At 43.1% G+C, this 19,809-nt stretch overlaps 2 long non-coding RNA genes across 2 annotated transcripts; both read right to left on the minus strand.

Annotated features, from left to right (window-relative positions):
• Window positions 1-333: 333 nt before the first annotated feature.
• Window positions 334-4,037, minus strand: LOC129784217 (uncharacterized). The gene is made up of 3 exons (XR_008746678.1): window positions 3,823-4,037; window positions 2,808-2,995; window positions 334-1,006 (listed from the first exon to the last, which is right to left on the minus strand). It is a non-coding gene; the product is annotated as an uncharacterized LOC129784217 (long non-coding RNA).
• Window positions 4,038-15,297: 11,260 nt separating this feature from the next.
• LOC129784132 (uncharacterized) lies at window positions 15,298-17,705 on the minus strand. The gene is made up of 2 exons (XR_008746505.1): window positions 17,455-17,705; window positions 15,298-16,112 (listed from the first exon to the last, which is right to left on the minus strand). It is a non-coding gene; the product is annotated as an uncharacterized LOC129784132 (long non-coding RNA).
• Between the last annotated feature and the right edge of the window lie 2,104 nt (window positions 17,706-19,809).

Raw genomic sequence — 19,809 nt, forward strand, 5'->3', positions numbered from 1 at the left:
AGATCAGCGGGCAAGGAGTGATTCAGACCCTACCCTTTGTGAGCAGCAGTCACAACACATCAAGCAGGCAGCCTGGACTTCTCTGCATGCCTAACTTGGGTACCAAGATGACTTTTTTCCCCCCCCTGACTGCCCAGCAAGGCAAGCTCTAGCAACTTGGCATGCCAGGTGGTCACCATTGCTCACCAGCCTCTAGACCTGACATGCTGTCATTGCTCCCATGTTTCATACCAGGCAACGGGAATACAGCTCAGTTTCTAGCTTGCAGTACGATCCTTGCTCTGTGGCAAAAAAAAAAAAGAAAAAAGAAAAAAAAAGTGTTCTTGTGTGGTGCTTTTCAGCTGTACCCCAGGAGATGACTCTATAGTGAGCCCCATTTCAAAGGCAAGATCCTGACTGCTTCACGAGAGAGAGACATGAGTAAGCTAAGAAGAAAAAGAAAGTAATTTCCACATAAAGCACAGTTTACAGGCCAGTTTTCCCAAGAGTTAATTTGGAGATCATTGTTGTTTTAATCTCCTGCAATGTATGTGGGTGTGCCAGTGATCTGGAGGCTGGTTTCATGCAAGTGCCCAAACATTCAGGTACTTGCAGTTGCCAAAAATCCAGAATTAACTGCCAGTCAAAACTCAAGTGGAAGACTGCAATCTTGGGAAAGAAATGTCATCAAAAGGAGTATTTTTAAAGATATTTTCTAGCATACCTGGTTTGAAATACCCCTGGGGCAACACTTCTTATGGTGTATTGTTATTTCTCTTCTCAGATAAAAGGTTAATAGCCAAGTGGATGTTGGGTAACTGCTTACAAATCCCTGGAGAGATTCCGTTCCTATTCACGCTCTTCTGTCCTCTGTCCATAGCATCCAAATTCCTTTTCTCCCTTCAAATTGGAGGTAGTTTCCTACATCACAGTGCTTGGATTCGTACACAGAGAAACCTTTTTATATATCAAGGAATGTGGATTCCAAGGTTTTGGTTCAGGACTGTCTCAAAGGAAGCTCTGATAACTGCATATGGAAAAAAACTAAGAGCGATGTATCACCTCATTATATACATTCAGACCAAAACAATGAGGCTTCTCAAGCACTCTGCACTGTGTATAAAATAAAAGTGGTTAAAGAATTTGTTTAGAAGTGTGTTAAGCATTTTCCAGGCAGGCGGTGAATAAATCCACTTTACCACTTCATGGCTTTACAAAGAAGCCCATCCATTAACATGGGAACCCTCTTGTTTGCATTTCTTAACAGCTGACATTTGTACCTTTCGAAGGAAAGTGAAGGGCATCTCATTGCCTTATTGTTTAAATCAGTGTGGAAATAATGGGGATGATAGGGAATTGGAGCTAATTTCCTTTGTCTCCTATTCAGCAGATAATGGTGGTATGTGCAGGATGCTAAAGGCCAGGCAGAGGAGGTGACCTGAAGATGACTTCATTCTTATGAGGTTTATCAAAGGCTCCTGTCAGTCAAATGCATGCTGAGAGATTGGGGACTGGCCATCTGGTCCAAAGTTAATCAAAGAGGAAAAAGGAAAGCGAGGAGGTGAAAAATCCCCCTGTCAGCTTTGTGCAAGGTGGAGGGAGGTGCAGACAGAAGAGGGGACTCCTGTGCTCCAGCAGCCCAGCACCCGGGCTGGATGGCCCCGCTAGGCAGAGGGAGAAGGGCAGCGGAGCGGAGTGGAGCTGATGGGGGAAAGGGAACGATAGCGTTGTTCTGAATTTTCACGGCGATGATCCCACACCGCTTTTAAGTGGCAAGCCTGAAGGTCACTGCTGCTGTTAGCCATGCAGAGCAGAGGCAGAATTGTTTCAATTGTCCTCAGAAAAAAAAAAAAAAAAAAAAAAGAAAAAGAAAAAAAGAAAAAAAAAGAGGGAGGGATTGACTCACAGTAGGGAACCAGTGTAATATAAACCACAGGGTTTTCTGTCAGAGAGCCAGACATCTTTCCTCGGAGTTTTGTTTCTTGCAAGCAGGAGCAAGAGGTGCGTCCATGCCACCTTCATGTCCTGCAGACACAACCTTGCCCAGCTCCTCACTCGCTAACCCCTCACCCCACTGGGCTCAAACCCCGGTGTCCTGCCAGCACTCGCCAACTGTGGGAGATCTGCCCCGCTGCCCCGTGCCACCCCCCTGCCCGTACTGACCCTCAGACACCCTTACACCGTGTGTAAACTAAGAGGGGTATGGAGAGGGTGTTTAACAACAGCGGGTTTGGTTTATGCTGAAAGGGTATCACACAATGCGTGTAAGCAAGGTTGAAGACACCGGTCAGGCAAATGAAATGCTCTTTAAATGTGTGTGTTACGTAAAAATACGTTATTTCACCACAGATGCATTCTGAAGTAAAACACCCGAGTGTGACAGCCTGTTAGTCTGATTTCCATAACCAGCCCTGTTCAGCTGCTCAAATCAGCTAAATAGAGACATATTTTTAAAACTACAAACGTCCAGATTGTGAATCCCTCCCTCACGCTGGCAAGTAGTCATGCTAATGAGTAGTCTCCTTGACTCCAGGGGAAAAATTCTTGCCAGCAAAGGTTTCACAATCCCAGCCCTCAACATTTCTAAAATGATTAATCAATGTGAACCAACTTAAAACAAAAAGAAAACAACAACAAAAAGGAGGAAATAGGGGAAGGTTCTTTTGAAGAGCTGCAAATTCAGGCTGAGCACTAGGAGATATTTTTGTGGACTTAGGCAGAGCAGGGGATGAACGTGCTGTCTCTAGTACACACACCCCACTCCCCCGGACAGAAACGTGATAAAACCGGAGAGAATAAGAACAAAAGCGTTTGGCTGCTTCATATACCTGAGGGTGGGACTCACTTCTCCATTAAGTTTCCATTGTGCTTCCTCCTTGGGTCGAGATCCAGCCAGGCCCCCATAGAGAGGAACATATGGAAAACAGTGGCAGGGAGTTCTGCTCTACCTGCAGCTTTGCTGGGCTGCCTCTCCCCCGGTGCCCTGTTCGGAAACATCACTTTGCATGGCCGAGCACTGCAAAACAGAATGGAGTGGAAGCACACAGGGTGTTGAAAACAAAAACAAATCTTTACAAAGCACCTAACCCCAAAGAACCTCTGCTGAACAGAAGATATGAGCCAAGAACATACAGCTCTGTCTCTATGTACACAGCTATACGCTGCTTGCTGCCCTCATATTTTTAGTGAGTTTTTAAAATAGCAAACAACCTGCTGCACAATAGGCAGCCTGAAACAGGCACAGCCAAAAGGGAAGGGGGGTGGAGACTGGGAGGCTTTGGATTTTCTTGCTGCTAATGACTGACATGACCTCTCTGCATGGTGGTCAGTGAAGAATCTCATGGGCACCAAACGTGCACTATGATTTTACCTACCCTGACTTGCACTTGCTATCTACTGAACTTACCTGAGCTGTGGTGGCTTCAGAAGGAAGGGAGTTAGCAGCAGTAAAGGGGCGTTTTGTGGGTTGTTTTTTGTTTTTCATCTGCACAGCTGTAGATCTGGGAGAAATATGACTAAGAAAATGATCTTTCCCAACCCCTGGAAAGAAAATGCAGCCATGTGGATCCCAACATAAAAACAAGCATTGGCATGTCTGAAATACTGTGCCTGCTATAATTAAAACCCACACGCAACTACAAAACAACTCTGCTTCTGGTCTTTACAGCATGAAACTTACAGAAATTTAGAAATGGGCTGATAGAAAAGTCAGCAAGGAAATTTCACCAGAAACCTGCTGTCCCCTGGATGAATTAGGGTTTTGATCAGGCAGCAAGCCATTACCGTGTTTTTATGATTCCTCTTGCCCAGTTCCCTTACAGAAGGAAAAAGCTTTAGACTCACCTGTGTCTGCAAGGATTCCTAGCCTAACACATTGGTTGGATACACAGGCATGAACACACTGTCATCAGCATGTCCTCCTCCTTCTCATGGGCTCGAAATAATTTGACATGCCAAATTAGACAAAACCTTAAATCAAACAGCAGCTCAGTTTTCTTCAGTGGCTGAGACTATTTCCAAAAGCAGGGAGGGGATTTAGCTACATAACCCTAAACAGATGGAAGATAAGTGACTACATCCCCTTGAAGACATTGAGAACATCCAACTGTGGTCTTTTCCCCACACCCTCTGCAACTCCCTTATTTCCATGTAATTGCAAATATCACACTATTAAGTCCTTCCTGAAGAACCTTTTCAACTTTCTTCTCTTTATGCCGCATGGTCAACAACAAGCATGCTGAATATACGTTTTAATGATTGCCACAGCAATAACTCACAGAGAAACAGTTTTCTTTCACAACACTTCAGAATAGCAAGGACTTGGGGGGAGGGAAGTTATCAGGATGCTGGAAAGCACATATACAATTTATTAGACAAACCCTGTGTGGATGCAATGGCAGGTCTGCTATCAAAGGCAAAAACCTTCAGGCATTTTACATCCCATAATCCCAATGAAAGCCTGCTTTTGCAGATACCCTGCAGTTCATGAATCACTGGCTGTAGCATACAAAATCCCTTATTTAAGTAATTACAGTACAATACACAAATCTGCACAGTGGCGGATGTTAAATGAAATATTCCGAGACAGTCTCAAAACTACAACATAAAAAAAGAAAAAAAAATCCCAACTGGAAACAAGTATCTTGCAGTAAGCATATTTTGTGAAGTAGGGGATGCTCTGATCTAATCACATTAGGTCTCTCCTGGGGACTGGAAGTGGTCTGGTGATACAGGGACCCAGTGAGCCATGGACAGAGAATGGTTCCTGTCTCCAGTGTTTTCCATTTGTTTCCATGTGGTCTTCAGTACACCCTCAAGCTCCCCAGTTTTACATAGTTGGATGCTTTTGTTATTGCCACCTTAGTTTTCAAACATCAAAGAACATAAGAAGATCTTGCATCTCGAGCCTGGCCTTGGGCATGCATTGCCCCAGTCACGGGGCTGGCTTCCATTCTTTCAGCACAGCAAACCAAAAGCCTGGTATTATAGGAAAAGACCTAAATTCCCCCAGGCAGTATGAAGTCTCATCTCTGTACTCAGTTCTGATTTGCCTCCACACCCGGACAGTTCAGCTTGTACCTTCAGCAACAGGGAAGGCAGGCTTTCTTTTATGAAGAGTCCTTATTTGCCTAATTCTGGTTTCATCTACAGGTGGCACATTTCACCAAAGCTTCTACCCTTCAGCTGCTCTGCAAATCGGTCTTGGAGCAACAAGCGGGTGGCATTTTCCCAAGTCACTTCCAGATCAGACCAGCAACTCTCAGCCATACCCGCATAACCAGAGCATCAATGAAGAAGGATAAAGAAGGGCAGAATTGCGTTATGATTTATAGAGCATGATGAATGTGTTCAATTTGGATTAATTAGGAAATATGTTCTATTCTTCTACTTACAATTTAAGATCTGGCAAGGGTCACAGTAGAAAGAAAATCTGAACTGGAAAATGAGCATTATTCTTGTTTTAAGAATTTGCTGACTTCCTCTTTCAGAGGAAGACACAGTCCTCCTTCAGTGGAAGTCATGGTTTTAGAAATGTTGATCTGAATCAGACTTGGCATTTTCAGAGATCTCCTGTACCTCCTACATGGTCCAGCTCCTCAGTACAAACTTTATCTTCTTGTTCTTGGTGAGGAATCTGAAGAACAATTGGAACTTGGTTTGCAAAGAGAAAAATGATAACGGCCCACAAAATATAAGCTCAATTGACATCTTGGAAGTGTTTTATGAACTGGAAATCTTTCTGCAAAGTATTTCACCTCAGCCCAATAAAACATTACATGCTGGCAGAATTTTATCCTGTTAAAGTTGGCAAAGGTTTCTTCACCAAAGAGTAAGTTTTGTTCAGGTTTAATTTACTTTCATACCCCCCCAAATCAATGTCATTGCTCAGGTGCAGGTTGACAGGTTCCTGAGATAGTGTCAATTAAGCAACCCACAGCATCCAAGGCACAAACACCAACCACACAGCGAAAATGGGGAGGAACAGCAACCACCATTTCATGCAAAGGCTGCCTGTGTTAGGGCTGCGTGCAGCTCCCAGGGCAGGCTGTTAAATTGGACATAAGTTTTTGTTTGAAGGAAGGCAAAGCCATGATGTGGAAGGATTTGCTGGGTTAGGTCTGCCTTTTGCTACAAGCATCAATCACCAAGGGTGCAAGCAGTTTGAGTTAAAGACACAGCGAAAAGTTTGGCAGAAGTTTGGACTGCTCTGCGTGTGAGACGTTGTGATTCCTCCAGCTGCAATTCCCTAGGATGCATTTCACCTAGCCAACACCTGACAGGAAATATTTAGGAGGTTATAAGTCTTCTTTAGAAGAAAATTACAGCAGAAAGAGGTCCAATATAACAACTAAAACATGAGAAAAAGGTTTCTCACAGTTTGTGTTCTAGATGCCCAGCTGAAATCTTGGCTCCATAAAAAGTCTTTTGCTGTGCACTTCTAGGAGGCCAAGTTTGTCAAAGCCTAGCTAGCTTTCATATGTATTTGACTTGTTATGTTGCCTAGCATCGTAGTCAAAGAAGAGTAGATTCAGTCGCACTGTGAAGAGCAAGCATAGCACACACTGAGATGGAAAACTGTTTTGCACAGCCCTACGCACCTCAGCAGGCAGCCATTCAGTAATACCAAGGTGTCCCCATCCTTCTCATTTATTGGATTTATTTGCCAGAGGCAGGGAGGCAGAACTTTGACACCATTTTTTAACATGGTTGATGTGTTGACGCTGATTTTAATTTTTCTCTAAAGAGTTTTATTGATTCGACAGAATACCAAGATTTTTGGTCCAGGGCTCATATTGCTACAGCCTGACAAATGATTTGTCTGCTGTAACAGAGAAGGGTTGTACCACGGTATCTAATAATCCCTTTCTATATCCATATAGATATATATATATGCATATAGATATATATGCATATTTTATGGCTTTAATTTAAAGAAGAGAGCAAAAGATCCAGCCTTATGAAAAAGGTTAGTTGTGGCTGTCATACAGATGTTTTGTTAAAAAAAACCCTGACTCAAAATTAAAGCAAAGCAGAGAGGTGGGAAAGAAAGGGTGCAGCCTGTTCACTCCTACCATTTTATATTAGTTTATATATCAGCACAAGGTAACCAGCATCTTCTCCTCATCCTCCCAGCATCTAAATTCAAACCCCAAGAAACAGAAACAAAAGTTAAAAAAACAGGCAATTTTTTCATGAGGCACGTCAAATGCCTAATATCTGTGTTTTTCCCGTGTTCATGGTTAAACTGTCAATGTGAATGAGCACTGAAATGAGTGTGCATCCTGGTAGGGTGGATGAGCTCATGATTCATGAATAAGATTAGACAAGAGCTTCCAGAAAAAACAGGTATTAATCTATGCCCCTTTTCTTGTACTTCCCCTTAGCAGCCATCCTTAAAAAATCCAGAGAACGAAATGATCATCGGACGAAAATAGCATTAAAAAGAAAGATAAAAACCCCACAGCTCCGCTAATCACTTGGAATAGTCTGTATAACCACTGACTGAAGCAGGGATCTTTGGTCTATTGTGGTGTATTATGTGACTTCAAGAAAATGAGATGGGAAGGTAAATATACAAAGTAGGATTTAGCAAGGCGCTGTGTGAAGAGGGACAAAACCCCTTCTTACGGTTGTCAGTAAAAAGGAGGGTGACACTCTTACAGAGTTAGAGAAGGTCAATAAATCACCATCCTTATCTTGCAAACAGAGCCTGTGACTTCAAAAATTAGCTCATTTATTCTGCACAATTAAATTTATTGAAGTGTGACAGAAAAAGTTTAGCAGTCACTGATGCAGAAAGGCAGCAACAACAGAGGCAGGCAACTGACTGAATGACACAATTAGTTGATTTTCATTTTATTTATCAATATAATTATTGAATTGTATTTATCCTATTTCACAGATTTTTACCATTATTAGAGCCTGGGCCTCAAGGGAAAGAATTAGTTCAAATTTTCAGTCTAACTTAATGTGATTATAGAGCTGCTAATAAAAGAAAAGTTCTATAAAGTGCTACACAATCTTGTATTCAATGTCACCCCACCATCAGGCTCTGAAATCCGGAATCCTTTCACGTAAAGGCAGTAAATAGAATATGAATTGTGAATGCACTACATTCCCTAGGTGGCAACCAAGCCTATGTTTGCAGGACCCTACCCTCAATGTTGCCTTCAAGGACCCAAGATTACTTCTCAGTTTTAAACTCAGGGGTATGTTTCTTTCCTTCAAAAAATAACAATAATTACAAAAAAAACCACGCCCCAAAACCCCACCACACCCCCTTTGTCCCTACCCCTATGCTTCGCTTCAGTAAACTTAGTTGGAAGTGTTGTGAAAAGAGTGCAAGGATATTGGAGAAAGACCACGGTGCCAGAGGCGCAGTGCACGAGCGTGGTTCTTACACAAAATGACAACCTTAACTATTTTGGTACACACTAAAAAAACGTAACGCCAAAGCTTCTGACAAGATTTTTAAAAACAAAATATAAGCGATTGACAGATTAGAAAGGTATCTGTTAGCCAAAGTTACTTTTCTTCTTGTCCGCTCCGGTTTAGAAGCCCCCAGACTGCTCTAAGTTCCCTGTCTGACTTCCTGGCGTGCCTTTTTGTCACTTACAGGGTCTGCTTTGCTTTTGAGCTTGTACAAGACGGGATGAGAAGTGCTGGACCTGACTCACACACGTATTCCACCCTTGCCTGCTACATACATGAGGAAGCAAGCATATGTTCCGCAGTAAGCTATATAATAACTCATGTCCTTTCTCACAGGTTCAGGAAATTAGACCACATGCTATTGCGAGTGTCTAACTTTTCCAATGTTTTGAAAGACTATTTCCATTGCAGCTAGCTTATTCAGTTCTACCTTCCACTTCCATTCCATAAAAAATAATTTATTTGCTCTGAGAAAAAGACATACAGGCCATTTTTCTAAATGTTGGTCAAAGTGTCATGGAGCATTGCCTAAAACATTAAAAAATGGAGATGGTCCAACATTATTCTATAACCATAATTAATAAGAATGAATATTTTTACTTAAAATTAATAGCTGACTTTGGGTGATAAGATACTTCCAGAATTCCCACCAACTGAAACAACATGTTCCAGTCACTGGGATTTTGATGTCTGCGTAGGCTCAGACTATATTTTGGGAACTTAGTCTAGTGACTTCTGCAGGAATGGGCAAGAAGGGATGTTTATGTATATGTAAGACATATAAATTATTAGAGTTAATAAACCAGATCTCACTGGGACCATTCAAGTTAAATTTGACATGCACTATCTACGGAAAAATGGATCAAAAGAAAGAACGCCATACATTGCACAATTTTCTTTTGTGTGTTTCTTTTGGATAAAGCCTTGAAAGTTGCCTCTCCATTTATGGAGAACTGCATGCCCCACTAGGACCTTGAGTTGATGGAAACCATTCCATAGCAGCACCATGTGGTGACCTGCCCACCTCCAGAGACACAAAGCAGAGGTGGCCCTGTCTCCAAACAGCCTTCCCTTCAGCATCAGAAAGGATAGAGCATTGGGACAAATGGGACCAAAAAGGGATCAAGGAACAAAAGAAAATTTTAATATTTTAATTGACTGAAGATGCTTCCACCTCAGCCAAGACAAGCAGAATCTTCATTTGTTTTGCTTGTATTCAGTATCAGCAGAGGACAATAACATACCTTCAAGGAGTAACTTCCTACCATCTCTGCAGAATTCAGCAAGATTCATCGGCAGGGAGAAGCTGCACGTGAGTGCAGGTAATAGGCTTCAAGACCTGAATGAGTATTTGGCCATTCAATAACCGTGATTTCACTCTTCCAGGGTACTTCTCACTCCCACAACCCCAATCACCTTGCAAAGAAAAAGCATCCTTGTGTTATGAGATCCCAATTTGGCAGGCAAACCTCCCTTATCTAGGCTCTCAAAAGAGCTAAGGCAGGCTTTTGAACCTAAACCAACTGAATTTTGCTAGAATATAAATTAGAATCCTTAACTTCTCAAAGCAGTGTAAACTGGACTGGCTAGGTCAAACACAACCGCCATGAAATGGATAACATACAACACATTTTCCCTGCCCGCTGCATCCTTGCAAGAATGCCTTCTAGTCTGGTTTCATTCAATTCAGTCAATATCTGGACCACAGCAAGCCATGCGTGGTCCCTTCTGGTCCCTGTGAAGCCTCCTCTTCCCATCCCAAAGACACCTGATTGTGCGTCTGCTCCTTGCTCATCTCTGCTACCTTCCAACTGGGCTGGAGGCCTCTTACTGGGTGGTTGCACCTCCCTGTTTGCCGTACCCTACCTCTCCTGTGAAATCACCTCCTTGTTGACACCACTGCATGGACATAAAGGGTAGGAGGACCCGTCTTCTTCTCACAAGGGTTGCAGATGAGCCAACTATGTCTTTTTAAAAAGAAATCTAACTTATAAACTGAGAACAAATAAAACAAGACACTGTCCATCGGACCTTGGCATTATTCTCATTTTCCAGTTGGGAAACAGGAGCCAAGAAAAGGAGACACCCAAGATAATAAAGATTATCAGGAGACCTCTGCCTTCCCCCAGTGCCTTGCCTGACTCTCCAGCCCCCCTTTGTTGGCTTACACAGCATGCCATGGAAACTGAGCTGAGCCCATTTTAAAGTCTTTCATGTGCTGGAAACCCTGCCAGAGTTTACACACTCATTGTGCAAAAGGATATTGTTCATGTGCATATATACAGAACATTGGGCTTGATCCATCTGATGTACAAAAATTTGTGTCTTAAAAATATCACAAGCCTGGCGGATGCTTTTTTCCACTTGCAGCAATCAACATTTCTTTGGTTTTCTCTCTATTTTCTGAAATAAAAACTTAAGCAGGGCATTTTTGTTGAGGGATGTATTTTTGACTGACCTCACAACCTACCCAGATTAACCCTGTGGACTGCTGTATAACCGTCAGGTCTCTGAACTGACTTTTCATTCCAAATCAATGTTTTCTGAATAATCATTTCCCCATGAACAGGTCATACAGGCCCTATGGCAGTGTTTTCCTCCCCCTTCCATATGCAGAATCATTACTCAAAAGGGCAATGTGCCTCAGCTTTCCAGGCTAATCACCAATTCATCTTTTCTTTAAGCCATATTATGCAGAAGTATTAATGTGCCGCACCAAAGCTGGAGAAACTCTGTCCAGCTCTTCAGAGAAAACAGATTAATGGAATACAACCGGTAAGAGCAAAATGCAGAGGCACCCCAAGTATATGAACTTCCCAAGCCCCTCCTCAACTTGTGGATTAACAGGGATCTGGGCAACAGTAAATACCAGTTCTGCAAAGCACATCATTTCATCTGTCTATATATCAGTTCTCTTATCAAAAAGGTGAAGATTTACCAGTTAGCCTGAAACAGTCAGTACTGCAGCGCTACAGGAAGCTGCCAACAGGGATTATTCCTGAAACTGGGCAAGCTGGAGGAAAAGGAGAGGATCACTGACGTGAGTCCACAGCATTGAGGAGTACAAAGAGGTAGAGTTGCACAATGTTTCAGGGTGCAGGAACCTACTCCTCCATATGGTTTTTGCTGGATTGAGCAACACCTCCTCTTGGGCCTGTCCTGGGTTCAAACACAAAGCAAAATTCCCTTACAAGAAAGCACAAGTGCTACAAAAGCTGGCTCAGCTCTACCAACCCCACCTTCCCCTCCTGTCTTCTGCCCACCACTTCCTTTGCAGCTTCACTCAAATTATAAATAGCTCTGCATGACGGATCTGACCTTCACCTAGGTTGAGCTTAGCTGGTGGAAGGGCAGGATAGTGCTCCTTCAAAGCTGGTGACCTGGACGTGAACATGGGCTCTATGTCAGTTCAAGGGACAATAATTGGAGCTGACACAACTGAGCATGGACAGGCAGCAGGGCCAGGACCTGAGTTCATGACTCTTCTCCCATGGCTCTGATGAGACTATGCAGAGCAGGATGTGCACAGGGCGTGTAACACCACTTGCACAAAAAAAGGACAATAAATAGGGAATACAGCCTGAAACAGACAAGTTATGACTACAGCTGATTATGGCTAGAAGTCAGATCCGAAAGGAAATGAGGCATAAACTGTGGAAAATGGGACACTGAAAGCCTCTGTGAGAAGTGGTTTTTCCTGTGCCTAACTGCAAACAAGATAAACCAATGCAGATCAAATAAACTGTTCCCTCCCGCCAAATCTCAGAATCTTTGAACAGTAGGAAACCCACCAGTCTGAGGTTGAACCAAAAAAGTGCTTTGAAAGGAGTGGTGTGACCAAGGGAGTAGGCCAATACACAGGCTTTGGAAGAGGAAACGCTATGTTTAACATCCATTACTTGCCTTTATGCCATCTAAGATGTCAGAACACTGTCTGGGCCTCTTCCCTGCATCTCAGTCACCAGAAGCTGGCGGTCAGTGGGGTACCCTGTTGGTGAAGCGAGGAGGTCATTAAGAAGACAGAGCCACACTCTTCACAGTGGTGTGTGATAGGAAGACAAGGCATAATTGAAACAAGAGAAGTTCAGACTCCCTGTATTTTTTCCCCCCCCTGAGGACAATCAGAGCTGGCCAGAGGTTGTGTAGCCTCCCTGGAGGTCTTCAAGGCCCACCTGGATAAATCCCTGAACAATGTGGTCTCATCTCATGGCTGATCCTGCTTAGAGCAGGATTAGACAAGAGACCTCCTGAGGCGTTTTCCAACCTGTACCGTCCTGTATTCTACTTGCACTGAAACTGTTTGCCCACTGCATATTCACTGATGGTGCACAAGAGAGCAACTCTACAACACATAGCAAGAACTCTTAGTTTTGAAGTATTTGGGTTCTGCTCCCTTTTCTAATGGCCAGTTAAGTACCACTACAATTACGTTACAATTGAGATTAAACTCAGATGTGTAGTACCTCTGTGTTCATACCCAAGTTTAACATCCATGTGCCAACAAGCAAGTAATCTCCAGCACAGAAGGGTTCTCATGCTGTACATCACTGTACATACTACCTACAGCATAGTGTTTTGCTACGGTGACCCATAAGAAGAAAAAATACATGCACATGGGAAATTAAGCTTCATCTCCTGTGGCTGTAGCCGTTCAAATATCCAAGGTTCCATCAGACTCTTCCAGCTCAGCGCCATCTTCCCTTGCATTTCTGGGAGATGAGAACATAAGGAAATGCCATTCCTTTTACAGCTAAATCGTGCTATTACTCGAACTTCTTCTGAGATACTGGTACTGTTTGTTCTCCTAGCAGCAACTTCGAGGAACTCAAATATTCACATATTGCTCAGAAAAAAATACAGAAGAAAAACAAGCTGAAATTTTGGTGAAGACCTTAATTATGAACACAGAAGGCGAAGTACATTTTTCTTCTTTAAGTCCAGAGTGTCCAGCCTGTAGAACACAGAAAAATTCCTAACCCTTCTCAAGTAATGTCATTGATGCCAGATATTTAGCGTGATGATTTTCGGCAGTGAATGTCAAATCTCTCCCAAATATTAGCATGTTTCTTAGCTCCTAAACTGACAAGCTTTAATTTAAGCAGATATAAGTGAAATATGCCACGGCACATGTTGGTTAAAATATTGAAACGATCCAGGCCACAATGAGAAAGACACAGAGCACATGCAATCCTCATTAGAATCAGTGTGGCAGGGGCTCTTCTTATTACAGTTACTTAGACAATAAATTAATTAAAAACTCCTGAAAAAGCCCAAGCCCAAAACTATTCAAGATGTGTGGGAAAAATGCCACACTCTTGCAATCTGCACTTCATAGAAAAAATGGCAGTCCTCTCTTTTCATCTTTATTCTCATCCTTATTCCTCTTCTCCCTACAGAAACCATGTGGAGTATGTAATACATAACTAAGCAAATGAGGCAAACCCATGTGGAGTATATAATACATAACTAAGCAAATGAGGCAATGGAAAGTGCGAGGATATTAATTCCTGCATCATACCTCTAAGCAAGCTCATGTCAATAGACTCCAGCAGTGTAGGTAATGGCAAATTTAACCAGGGATCTCATCAAGTTGCTAGAAGAATTCCCCGGCCTTTCTAACATGAGTCCTTAATATACCTTACCCTCCTCAGACCATGCTCTTATTATTTTGCTCATCCTTTAGAGGTACAGTAAGCATCGCAGGACAGACACTATGCCCTTTATATTTTACTTTTCTCGGGAAAGCGCTACACGTCAGCCCGTATCTTATCTGTCTTCTCACCCCACACCAAAGCCTTTTGAACCTGTTGGCACATTCCAAGTCAACCTATTAGAGGACAAAGAGTTAAAAGATGAAATTCTGCAAATGTTGTGAAAGTAAGAAGGTGGTAGAGGAAATAATTGCAGTGCTCTTAACAAAGGACACCTCTAAGAAGAACTCTTATCATATTTGTTAGTTACCAGAGAATCCCCAGAGGCAAGCACTTTCAGGAATTTCCCAACCACAGCTGTACCTTGGAGTGGAGCTCATAACCTTCTTAGACACTGGATAATTCAGTCATGAGATCCAAAGCCACAGAAAATCAGGCTTTCACATGTTCCACTCATTAATTCCAGCTATCAGACCCTGATTCTAGACCTGCAATTGAACTAATTGGTTATCTCCCACCTGCCACTTCAAGTCCGTGGAGGACAAAGGACTGGATCTAAGCCTGCAGTTAGGTGCCCACGGTGCTGCTTGGATGGAGTGGAGAGGCCTGGCAGCAAGTAAGTGATCTTCTGTCCCTCCCCTAACTGGGTCCCCCTCCAGAGCACTTACTGAGGCACCTTTATTTCTTCTACTGAGGATGTCCAGAAACATAACTGTCTTGATGATGTTGGGTCAAAAGTCTTGGAGCCTTTGTGCACCAGAAGCCATTTGGGACTTACGAACTAGGTCCTGTATGTTCATTTAGCATACAGCTGGTGGAGTGGAGACAATCCTGCTGAATCTGTCCTGTTACACAACCAGCAACAGCTCAGTTCCTGGGGCTGAGTGAGACCGCACAGGTGGGACTCCTTTTTGGATCTGGTTACGTTCTGCCCAAGGTGCCTACGTTCCAGGTAGCTTTCAGAAATGTTCTCTTGATCTGAAGCCAAGAGAACTCGCAATGGCAGATGATGATAATGATTAACTACAGATGTCCTGTTAATGCCCTGCTGAGATGATCAGCCAATAAATTCCCATCCAAAGAGAAGTGCCTAAGGAAATGGAACATAACTGGAACATGCCAATCTCTCTCTATTAACTGAAGAGGCAGCCGAGACCATTAAACCTCTGTCTGTTACACAGGTACCTTTACGACCTGTTCTTCAGACTCCTAAATAGCCAACTCAGTTCGGAAATCCTTTGAACACGGAGCAGTTTTATTTTTAATAAACAATCCTGACAAACTTGTCAGAATCAGTTGGAATACCTTTCAGACTCTATAAATAATGTTCACATCTTTACATTATAAATGTAGTGCAGAATTTCAGGTCTTACTTTTCAGATGCCAAATCATTTTAGTGGAAAGCTTTTTAGATAATAGGATCTTTCTTGTATAATGCATTCATAAATTTCCTTCAGTGATAGGGGTGTAGTTCAAGGATCATTTCAACACCGCTGATTAGTTTCTTAATTAAATTGCTGTGTGTAAAAAGGGATAAATAAATACTGGTCACAGTTTAAAGGGAAGGAAAAGTGGGTTACAGAACCTGAAAAAGCTGCCCAACAAAATAAAAACAACACAACATTGTGTTTTTCTCTCTAGAGAGGTGTGTTTGTGAAGGGTTGATGTGAGCTGTCTCCCTCCCAAGAGGTAGACTGGAAACCCTGGGCTGAGCTTTCATGAAAGACGGGGTCAGCCGGGGGTGTTTTGTAAGGTGGGGAATGAGATCTACAGCAACATAACCAGTTGGCCAGTTCATCATTACACACTCCACATGGCCTAAATTAGGAGAGCGCGAAGCAGGTGGATACATTACACTGTTTGCCGAGAAGCATATTGGGTGTTGTTCTTGTTCCAGTTCTTTGAGACTCAGCACCACACCTCCCAGGAATCTGTAAATCAGCAGCAGGTGATTATTTGTTGGCTGTCGCACCACAGACGCTGAGAGCTGGTTACAACTTTCGCCTGGCGTTTTCTGCTCATGTTTTTAAAGTTCTCTTTTCCTGGAAGCTGCAAAACAAACCACAAACCAACAAGTAAAGTAGTGCAGCACAAAACAAAATTCCAGAGATAAGAGACATGCTGATAATATAGTCTTTGACATTTGTTTGGGAGCATTGCTGAGTTAAATATCAGCCCTTTACCACATTAATAAATGTATGTCTGCTCTCTCTCCTACTCACCTATGTAGGCCCTGTCAGTGCAGTATCTGAACACCCCTGGAAACACCAGTGAATTTACCCTCGCAGCATCCCTCTGAGGTAGCAAAATTAACAGACTTGTCTGAGGTCAGATGGGAAATATGTGGCAGAGAAAGGCCCCCCCAAATTCTGGTTCCTCATAACCCTAGCAGAATCATCCATGTTGGAGGGTCCCCCATCTGCCTGGTACATAAAAGGTTGTTACTAATTGCCTTTGTGGCCACTGAGGAGGGGACAAGATTTGCATCAAAGACAACAATGCTGGACACCAGGGAACTCTTCTGACTGCAGAGAGATGAAGAACTGTGATAGGATATTCACAGCAGTGCTGTGGCATATCCTTCGTGTAGGTTTTTACGAAAAGCCTGATAAATAATTCTCAGGAATGGGTCTTTTGAAAGAAAGAACTGGTCTGCTGTGTCCTGCACTGCGGACATGACAGCCTGGGATATTACCTAATTTGCTGCACTATCTTTAGCTTTGCAGTGCATATCAGAACTGGAGTGGTAGACAAGTAATGGTGACATTTATTATCACCACAGTAAAATAGGGATGGGTCTAATTCTAGGGTCAGAAGATACACAAAATAATATACCTCACCAAGTTATTAAAACAAATCAAGCAGCTACAAAGGGCCAGAGACAGGCTGCCTCAGCAACGCTGCACCACAGTAAATGGAACATGAGGCAACATCTCCATATAAAGAGACTTTAACATGGACTATAGGAATCATGCAAGGTGTGCTGGAAATTAAAGCGACTTTCTGGAACTCTCAGCAGCTGATCCGTCAAGAACCCATGGGATGAAAACGCAAATGGAAACTGCCACATCTGCATGGGAGATGAGATCTGCTATGGGTTCAGACCAACTCATTTTTTAATTCAGCAGAGCACTCCCATCCGACTTCAGAAACTTGGACTCGGCTTCCCCTTACAAAAACTGACCCAACGTCATATTTTATAAGGGGCTGAATTCCTAGGAAATGCCAAGAAATTTAGCACCCTCCAAAGGAGTCTCTTGTTACAGCACATTTGCGTGGGGTTTCTGAACCTCTGGAAGCCTGGAGACCCAAAGTTACGGACAAATAGCGACTGCACACATGCAACAAGCCAGATGTAGCAACAAGCCAGACGTAGCTTCAGTGCACACACCTTCCTGTAAGGGCATTCAGCAACTCACAGTGTACAAGCACTAAAATGCAGGCACCCCGTTTCTGAGCTGGGCCTTCCAGTCAGAAATGGATCTGTGGATGTATGCTTGACTCATGTGACCCAGCCATAATTTTGCAATGCATCTTCCTCCCCTTCCTTGTTTGGATGGGATTTGCCTCTGCCCTGTTTATAGAGATAAAATAGTAACAGTGAAACAGTTGACATAAAGCATGTGTTCTGAATTATTTATGAGTTTTCTAGTGTGTTGATTTTTTTTATTATTTGGCTTTTTTTAAAAAAAAAAAAAGAACAGAAAAAAAAAACCAACCAAGAACACCACACCCCAGCCCCACCCCGACCTATCAGAAATACCAAACATACCTACCTAGCTATGCAGCAGAAATGGACTTGAGGAACCAGTAACAAATACAACCCAGTGTAAAACTGGTTTTCAGACTGTGGAGAAAATACTTATCACATCATGTATGGGTATGTGAGTTTTCCACAGATTAAGCAAACATCACCATATGCTGCAGGTCAAAAAAAAAATAATATGTATGTGCGTGTGTAGAGATACAGATATCTATCTCTTTCTGCCATTTGTAACAGCATGCAGAGCTCGAGTTCATAGCAGCATCTGGCACTGAGGAACCAACACGTGCGTGTGAATGTGGCCCAGCAGAGACGGATACATTTGTTTGTATACTTCTACTGCATCAGGAGTGGAATATGAAGTTCATTTCTTCTCTTCTGGCTGATCTGGGGAAGGCTCAAGCCACCGAGCCCTAGCAGCATATCACCTGATAGGGTGTTCCTGACCCCAGCCACAAAATCCTTGGGGCAGCCAAGCTGCAAGTGAATACCTGAGAGTTTCCACAGCCCAGCTCACCACACTATAGGATCACAACTGTGATAACACGATCATCACTACTCCCTAGGGAGAAACCTAAATCAAAAGGTTTTCAGAGCTACAGCCTTCGTTTTTCTGTTCATGGGAAAGCCCGTTTCTCTGTGGTCGTGGCATGCTGCATTTATCTGGAGAATATGCTCGGCTGTTCCCTTTCCAAACCTTCTGATACAGGTGCCGGTAGATGTTCACTAGCCTGCCAAGGATAAAACAAATACAGGGGAATCTTGGAAAGACATCAAGCAGAGAGGAACCTGGATCACAACAATGAGATAGCAAGTCTGGATAAAGATCCAAACGTATCTAGGGCCTGGGGTGATTTGATTAGTTGGCCCTTTTCTCTTCACAATGTCAGTGCTTACAAAACCCTCCAATCTGTCAGACGAGCCACTTCTGTGACATTGGCCATTGAGGAATTCATGCTGCTTTTGGTAAACGCTGGGAAAATTGGTCTTTTTGGCATGGAGTCACTACTTTTGCCTCTGGGAAGCAAAGAAAGTAAAAATAGATCAGTAACTACAGCTTGAGAGAGAGGTTTACATAGCCCATGTAAATGAAAAATTTGGCCATACTTCTTTTATTTCCAACTGTTTCATCTTCATACTATCTTTTCAGCTTTAAATATGGTTCTTATCATAGAAATTAGACTCAAATGGAATGCCAGATGTGGAACATCCTCCACCTGGGTCAGCCCCTTTTAACCCCATGCCTGCCCATGACAGCACTTAAGCCCTGGTTCAAAACGAGCCACAACTTCCAAGCTGCCCTCTTTTAAAAAAAGAAACAAAACACTTAAATCTCTTTCTAAACTTGCTGCCCATAAAACTTTCCTTCACTCCAATTTAGCCTTTCTCCCTGCAGGCCATCCCACGGCCACTTCAAGGGAACCTGTCCTTTTGCTCCATACTTTCTGCCTCCTGGAGCCAGTATGTGCTGTTCAGCAAACAAAAGCAAAGGCTGGTTTTCCAGTGTGACGTGACCTTATAAGTCTCTTACAAACACATCTCCTCCCCTTTCTCCCTGTATGGCCAGAAACCTGTTGCTACAGATTTTTGGTACTCAGCGCTGGAGCCAGCCATCAGAGCGATGAGGGGAGCGTGCAGCCACTCTCTGCTCCTGTGGTGAGTGCCACAGGGGAGGCTGCCGGCGTCTTTGTCCCTACCTCAATAAAGATTGCTGGCCAGATACTGAAACTAGTTGCAGATCTCCCCTTCTCTCCCACGAGGAGCAGCTCCAGACCGCTGACTCAAAATCTCCGTGCTCTAGGATCCCTTTCCTGTTTTAACAAAGACAATTTCAAAATCTGGTAGCTTGGAAACTCCCAGGGCTCAATACAAATTACTTTAGGTCCCAGTGGAAAACAGATTCTTCCGTTTCACTAACATGCAGTTTGTTTAGAGAGCTGGCAACTCAGAGGACACTGAACAAGTCCCTGCCAAACCTGCACC

Source organism: Falco peregrinus, chromosome 3 (assembly GCF_023634155.1).
Source record: "Falco peregrinus isolate bFalPer1 chromosome 3, bFalPer1.pri, whole genome shotgun sequence".
NCBI lineage: Eukaryota > Metazoa > Chordata > Aves > Falconiformes > Falconidae > Falco > Falco peregrinus.